This window comes from Papaver somniferum, chromosome 2 (assembly GCF_003573695.1).
Source record: "Papaver somniferum cultivar HN1 chromosome 2, ASM357369v1, whole genome shotgun sequence".
Lineage (NCBI taxonomy): Eukaryota > Viridiplantae > Streptophyta > Magnoliopsida > Ranunculales > Papaveraceae > Papaver > Papaver somniferum.
In genome coordinates this window covers 179,057,557-179,065,675 of record NC_039359.1, presented here as the reverse complement: position 1 = coordinate 179,065,675, position 8,119 = coordinate 179,057,557, and the positions used below count along the sequence as shown (strand labels likewise).

The 8,119-nt window shown below is 38.8% G+C and overlaps 1 long non-coding RNA gene across 1 annotated transcript; it reads right to left on the bottom strand.

The window, feature by feature from the left end:
- Nucleotides 1–3,763: 3,763 nt before the first annotated feature.
- On the bottom strand, nucleotides 3,764–5,904 carry LOC113349897. Its single transcript, XR_003360469.1, has 2 exons — nucleotides 4,411–5,904; nucleotides 3,764–4,355 (listed from the first exon to the last, which is right to left on the bottom strand). It is a non-coding gene; the product is annotated as an uncharacterized LOC113349897 (long non-coding RNA).
- Nucleotides 5,905–8,119: the final 2,215 nt, after the last annotated feature.

Sequence of the window (8,119 nt, the reverse complement as noted above, 5' to 3'; positions counted from 1 at the left end):
CATAAACTCCCCTGCATTAATTTTGCATGGAACTGCATGAAACTACCCTCTTGTATTAACTCTGCATGAAACTGCCATGCATGCCTATTGACTTGCCATCATGCCTCCTGGCATTAATCTTCCCTGCATGCCTCCTTGTATTGATTTGCGGGCCTCTGTATTTTATACACGATACAAACATCGTCCCTCTTAACCTCCAACTTGTTGGGGGTTAAGAATTTTGTTTTTCTTTCGCGTCGATCGCCGATGACGTAACTCGCCAGTCGCCCCCAAGCGTGAGTAGAGACATTACAAAGACGCCCCCAACTGTGATAACCTGCAATAAAATTTGCTCACGTGCTAGGCGAGACTTTTTGCCACGTGGTGGACTTGTGATGCTCGATAGCTAGTCGAGTCTTGAGTAGAATGTAGTGTGTGCTTGCGGCTGGGGCAAGGATTTTTGCTCGCAACGTAACAAGACTAGCGCTTGCTGCTCGGGCAGGCTGGATGCTGCTTGTGTTAAGTACGAGTCTTTGGACCAATATCGGGCATTGGGCTCGTGGTTCAGACGAGACTTTATGCTTGCCAAGATGCAAGTCTTTCATACTCGCGTGCAAGACGAGATTTTATGCTTGCGATAAAAGCAAGACTTATGTGCTCACGTGCAAGGTGAGGCTTTAGGTGCTTGCGAAGTGATGCAAGGCTAAATATTGAAGGGTCTATGCAATCCTCATCTCGAACTCGATCATGTTGCTATCCACGAACTCGATCATGTCGTTTTCCACGAACCTCGAACTCGATCATGTTGATCCCCCAAGTGTGTATAAAAGTTTCTCGAACACATAAATTTTTGCTTCCATGTTAATTGAAAAACGGTTCTAACGAGCCAAAAATCACTCAATTCGGACTTCAAACGAAGAAGTTATTGACGAAACAAGATTTGGATGAAGCGGGTGCGTTTGCTTGCGTGGCGTGATGACAGTGCAGAAGCGCTGACGTGTCACTGCTGACTAGGACGACATGGCTGACGTGGCACCCGAACGGTGCTGATTTTTGCATGGAAATTCATGGCATGATTTTTGAGCTTTTGACGCACCTATCTCAACGATAAAACACGATTGTTTTACACGAATCCCCTTAGTCGGCGCCAATGTTTGTACCCAGAAATATTTCCAGGCACTAAACACGATGATTTTTGTTTATGGTGAGGAAACACAGGGTTAAAAATATGAAACAAGCATAAAGATAAGGGACGCGAATTTTACATGGTTCGGCAGAGTTTGCCTACATCCACAGACAAATCCCCTTGGGGAGTGATGTTTTATTGATAATAGAATTACAGTGGCTTTTTTCTTTATTAACTCTTCTTTTTTCCCCCATCAGAATTACAATTCCCTCTATTTATATAATTGCGAATAAGGGTCTCCCCCTAATTGTCATGTAGGAATAAATTGTATTAAGTTTCCCTGCATGCCTCCTGGCCATACACTCCCCTGCATCAATTCTACATGAAACTGCATGAAACTCCCCTCCTGTATTAACTCTGCATGAAACTGCCCTGCATGCCTCCTGACATTAATCTGCCCTGCATGCCTCCTTGTATTGATTTGCGGGCCTCCCGTGTATTTTATACATGGTACAAACAATAGGAGTCAGGAACATCCACGGTTTCTTGTTCCAAAACCTGCATAGTTTGAGAATCAAAGGTTTCTAATGGTGGATATCGAGAAACAAAGTCATCTAACAATATTCTCGAAGCACACACATTCAAGCCAATAAGAGGTAAAGGATAAGGATTAATAGGCAAAGGGTTAGAAAAACCTTGCATCTCTTGTATTATAGTATCCTCTTCATCCTTAGAAAATTCAAGTGAATTACTTACCTCTTGCACATCGTGGTCCTTTATCGAAACTTGCAACAATTCTTCATTCGTTTTTGCCTTAACCAAAGTCTCGACATCAACATCTTCATTACCATCTTTTGCATGCTCAATTGGGTCTTCCACAATATTGGTCAAATCGGTTTCATTCTCAACATACTCCACCTTGTTGTTCGGCACATATTCTTTTGCGGATGCAATTCTGTCCATAAGGAACTTTTTTAGAACACTCATTGCATCATTCTCAAGCTCTACCTTTTGAATAGGTTCTTGATCATTATAAAGATCAAGGCTTGAGTAAGCTACATATGTGTCATCATATTCCTCTTCGTCTTGATCCCAAAAATATTCCGTAGTACACCTTTGGATTATGTCACCATGAGTTGCTTCAAGCAATGTATCTTCACAATCATTGTCACTTTCATAGTTAACATAAGATGGGTTGTCACTGAATTTAATGTTGCTAGTCTCAAACTCATCCTTTTGAATAGGCGAATGATCATTATTAAGATCAAGATTTGAGATAACTACACAATTATCAACAAAAGTCCCCAAAGGTTGGCCTTTTCAACATTAGCATCAATCAAATATTCATTACAAACCACAGGCACATTAGAATAGTTATTGCTTTTAAAACAAGATTCTTCTTCATACCTTTCTTCCTTGTATTCATCAATGTTTTTTCGTAAGATAGACATACCTTCACGGAGTTCGTGGAGTTGCTCGTTTTGTAGTCTCTTTATCTTTTTGAAACTCTTGTCGTACAAAGTCGGAAAATTTGTCTAACAAGTTAGAGACTTGTTGTTCACGAGCATAAGAATCCTTCAATCCTTGTGGTTGTTCGCACACATACCCGTCATAAGGTTGTTGATATGTATGAGGGCCACAATATTCCGTAGAATATTGATCATAACCAATGAATTGGTTTTGACTGTACCCCTGGGATGGTTGGTAATTGTTATATTGTTGAGGTTGGAATCCGTATTCATTGTTCCAATATGCTCTGTCCATTAAAATTGGTACCTGAAACACGATTCTCAAAACAAGAAAATAAAAACAAAAATAAAACTAAAAACAAAAATAAGAAACCAAAAACAAGTGACAACCGCTGCCTCCCCGGCAACGACGCCAAAATTTGATGACTATCGTATGGGTCAAAAATAAATTACTTTCTCACTACTTAAAATATAAAATATATGAAGGGCAAGGAATGATCATTCCCACAGAGAGGGCTAGGTTGCCAATATGTTTCGGTTTCTTATATAAACAACGGGGGGATTTCTGATTTTTATAAACTAAAATAAAATAAAGCAAAGAAATAAATAAACAAGCAAATCAAAGATGTAAAGATAATGGTTAAGGATTTCGTCTCATTCACTAACATGTTCTTGTCTTAATAACTAGAATTGATATTTAATCTCTATTTTATCAAAGACCCTAAGATACCTAGTCGAAAGAATATCCCGCAAATTTTCTCTTGTCATCAACAAACACATTAAAAGATGCGAGTATGAGTTCTATCTAAGAAAACAACCTAACGTGTAAAAGCGCCAATCAAGTTTAATTCCCTAGATGCATTAAGTTCCATGAAATCAGGCCAATCAATGCAATTGAAATACATTGGCCAAACAATTTGACAAAGGTCATCATTCATTTGTGATTACTAGGATGTATCACTATAAGCAATGTTCACAATTATGCTACTTGTATTCAAGGATTATCACTTTTACGTATAATAAACCCTAAACTAGCAATAGATGTGATTACAAATTCTATCAATTTGCAACTTGACAAAACAAATAATCAATCATGTTATAATACGTCAATCATACAACTATATTTTCAAAGAATCATGAACGATAAAAATGAGACAAAACTAATTCATTAAATCAAAGAATCATGTTATGTGAAATCCCACTAATCCATAACCAAAAGAAAATTAAGTATTCATGTTCATGGAGTTCATAATAAGAAGGAAAAGAAAACCTAACATGTTCCTAAACCCTAGAACAAAAATAAAAAAGAAGATAGATAAGATCCCCGAAAGATTAGAATTAGAGAACTTATATAGCTTCTCCTGTTGTGTGAGTAGGTTTCCAAAATGTTGACCAAGGCCTGACCACGTTTCAGCCCATTGGCAGCCATAGCCCGTTCAATACAGGTCCAACCCTTCTCTGTCAACTCGGATAACTCAATGAGTCAACTCGCTCATAACCGATTCCGGCAAGTTCTGCTTGTATTCTGGCTCATTTCCGTATCTCAGGCCATTCTGAAACTCATACTTCCCCTGCACAGTTACCCTGAGCATATATTCAAGTATTTACAGCACCTTCATTCTGTTCTACTCTCCTTCCGGCAATCAATAACTCAACTCAGCATTTTCATTGCTCTTCAATCCTTCTTACCAGCTCACAAAGCCAGTAATCACTCAGCTCTGCAACATAACCAGAGCCATTGCCTTGCTCAGCTCCATCTTGTACTGCATATACTGTAGAAGCTTGTACCCAAATCTTAGGTTACCTCAAGCCTCTTCTGCCATTCCAAATCTGAACCAATTCCCAGCTGCAATACCAACTCACTACCATCTGTAGCTTCCTTGCAAACTGCATCTCTAACATACCACCAGCAGCAGCACCACTGCATCCTTCCTGTAACCACAAATACGCATAGCACCATTAGCAGTTCCATCGTTTCATTGCCTCGGCTCAATTCCATTTCCTTCTTGTGCACCACCAGTTAACTGGCATCAATTCTTTGTTCTTCTGTAATTCCACACATAACTGCAGTTCATGCCAATTCTCTCTGCATTCAGCTCATACACACATTCTCTGGCTTCAAACACCAACCATTTCTTCTGCAAACAACCACTCCATTTCAGCTCACCACCACGGCCTAACCATTGCAACTACCACTGCTATTTCAAAACATGGACTTCAGCACCCACACAGCAGCACCTGCAACTCCATCTCAGTCACAGCTTCAGCATTTCTTCATAATCCATCAGCACCAGCTCGAGGCCATTTCAGTTGCTCATAGCTGCAACTTTAACTTTACCACTCTTCCATTATCACCAGCTTGCAACTTCAAATCAACCCAAGCCTGTAATTCATCTTCTCTACCATCCATTTCAGTTAACAGCAAGAACAAATCCTATTTCCAACAGTTCCTTAGTCACCACAACTTCGACAGGAGTACCATTTCATTTGTGTTCTCAGCTGCTCACAACACCATCATTTCTGCTGTTTCAGCTGCAAATACCCCTTGCAATCTCCCATGACTCCACTGTAAACACACGGCATCAGTTCCAACTCTGCCTGCCACCTGCAATCATCATAAACCCATGTTCTGAATTCTTTCCCTGTGTTTTGCCTGCAACATAACCACAGACCAATCCACCATCTGAGACATAGGTAGATGACTGAAATATACAGCTCCACCATCCTTGAGATAAACCTCAATCAACCATTTGCAACTGCAATAACCTCCAGCTCTACACAGCCACCACCAAAAATCCATTAGTCTTCATCAGTTCGTTCCGAATCACCCTGTAACAGCAACCACAACATTCATCTCATTCATCCACCAATAACCCATCGACAAAAACCCATTGTATCTCCAATTTCTTCTTCATCCACGGCAATTGCCCAAATTCTTTGTTGTTTTCTCGATTAAGAACCCTACCTGGAACCCTGTAAACATTTGCAAAGCAACAACTTTCCATTCAACCCTAGTTTCTGAGACCGTCACTGACCCATCTTCAATTTCAAGACCAACAATTCTCTGATTCTGTATCTCAGAACCCTAGTTTCACCATAACAGCTCACTTTCAGTTCCATCTCTTCCTTGATTCAACCAACAAACCCATTAACAATTCTTCCTTGTCGAGCTCCATTTCATTCTCGATCTGTAGCAGCAGTAGTGACAAATCCTTGACAGATTCACAAATTCCAGCAGCATCAGCTTCACCAGCAACGAACCCATCGATCTCTTCTTCAGCAGCAGCCATAACTCGTCTTTCTCTCTTCTCTGAATTTTAGATGGGAACAGTAACGAGAAGAGAAGACATTTCTCTTGATTTTAGGGTTGGGTAATGATAAGAAGTGCTATGGGCGCCCAGCTGTGGTGGTTAAGGGCCAACCAGCTCAAACGTGGCTTGTCGGTTTCAGAAAACCGACTGCCTAATTCTTAGTTCAACTGTCAGTTCTAAGAGACTGACGGCTCAATTTCCTGCGTAACTCCTCTTGCGCAACCTAGCATGCTCCAAATATTGCCTGTGAATTGACCTTTTCGCCTTTTTTCGTTCCAAATGGCTAATTTCTCCTTCGTTTGCTTCAAACGACTCCATTGCACCTAATAAACTCAAAAGGAAACATAAGATACATAATTTACAAGGAAACACGCAAAGAAAGCATAAACAATAGATAAATATAAAGGTGTTTACAACACTTATCAGACATTTCATAAATCCGAAATTACAAAGCAAAAATATAAGGATTCATGCATAAGATATGCAATTGGAAACTATCACTTGAGACAAAAATTATAAAATAATAATTTTATTCATAATAATATTGATAGTTTTATTCAAATACAAAATATTGAAATAAATCAACACATTGATGTATAATTTCTTCAATCGTGGGTCTTGAGGACGTTACTTTCGAATTCTAGATTCAAATTCTTCCGAGCACTTTCCTTTCCAATAGAAAAGTCGGTTCATCTCGAACAATTGTGATTAAAGATCAGCAATTACTTCTTTTGAAACCTTGATCATTAGTTCATGATGCCTAATACAACTTCTAACAGTAAGAATATGTTTTCTTAGAGAATCATGTAGATTACCAGGTTGTAGAGCATCTTGAGTTCCGTTCATGACCGATACACAGAGTGCCAAATCATCTAGAGATGAAACTGCTTTCACCGATTTCTCCATTATTGTCAAGATAATCTTCTTTCGGACAAGAAAGATATATAACATGAGATTGGAGAAAATCAAGGAGCGACATAATTTGGTTTATGGAAACCATATATATTTATCCCAAAAACAGTGAAAGATATCGATCATGAGTTTATTGTTACCTACTAAAATAACAGACTTACAAATTCTGCCCAAGTTTATGCCTCCTCACATAAAAAAAAAATTGGTCAAAAAGTGAGGATGCATTTTTTAACACAATCAGTATGTGTTGGGGTGAGGGTTAATGTTAGAGCACTGCTCGGTCGAACTCGCAAGTGCTGCTATCTCAAGCTTGTTTGTCAATGTTAGTGATCGAAACTGAAAAAGAGGGGGTCTAACAACCACACCCAATATTTCGTTTGGCAATCTGGATAGACAAACTCCAATATACTTTCAAGAGAATCAACTAGACAGTCAGACTCAATCTAGAGAAAAGTATGTTAAAGAGTTTTAAATCTTTATCTCTCAATTCAGTCTGCAATCAGCAAATAGGAATTTGTGAGCCTGATTGAATATAAGAGAAGTAACTTGAACGGTACAAAAGACCAATGTTCAAGGATCAATCAATTTTAATCAACAACCAAAGGTTGGATTTCCCAATTGATCGATTCAACGCCCAACCTGTGTTATTTCAATTATATAACAAAACATAATGCGAAAAAGAAATAACACAGACACAATAATTTTGTTAACGGGGAAAACCGCAAATGCAGAAAAACCCCGAGACCTAGTCCATCTTTGAACACCACACTGTACTAAGCCGCTACAGACACTAGCCTACTACCAATGAACTTCGGAGTCGACTGTAGTTGAACCATAATCAATCTTACACTGATTCAAGGTACAATTGTGCTCCTTACGTCTCTGATTCAGCAGGATACTACGCACTTGATTCCCTTAGCTTATCTCACCCACAACCAAGAGTTGCTATGACCCAAAGTCGAAGACTTGATAAACAAATATGTCTCACACATAAAAGTCTATTGAAATAGATAAATCTGTCTTCCACAGAAATACCTACGAGTTTTGTTTCGTCTTTTGATAAATCAAGGTGCACAGGAACCAATTGATAAACCGAACTTATATTCCCGAAGAATAGCCTAATATTATCAATCACCTCACAACAATCTTTATCGTATGGTAACGAAACAAGATATTGTTGAATCACAAACGATGAGACGAAGATTTTTGTGATTACTTTTAATCTTACCTATCGGAGATAAATCTCAAGCAAATATTAGCAAAGATAATACTCAATCATGATAGTAAAAGTAAGATCAGAACACGCAACTATAGAGAAAATA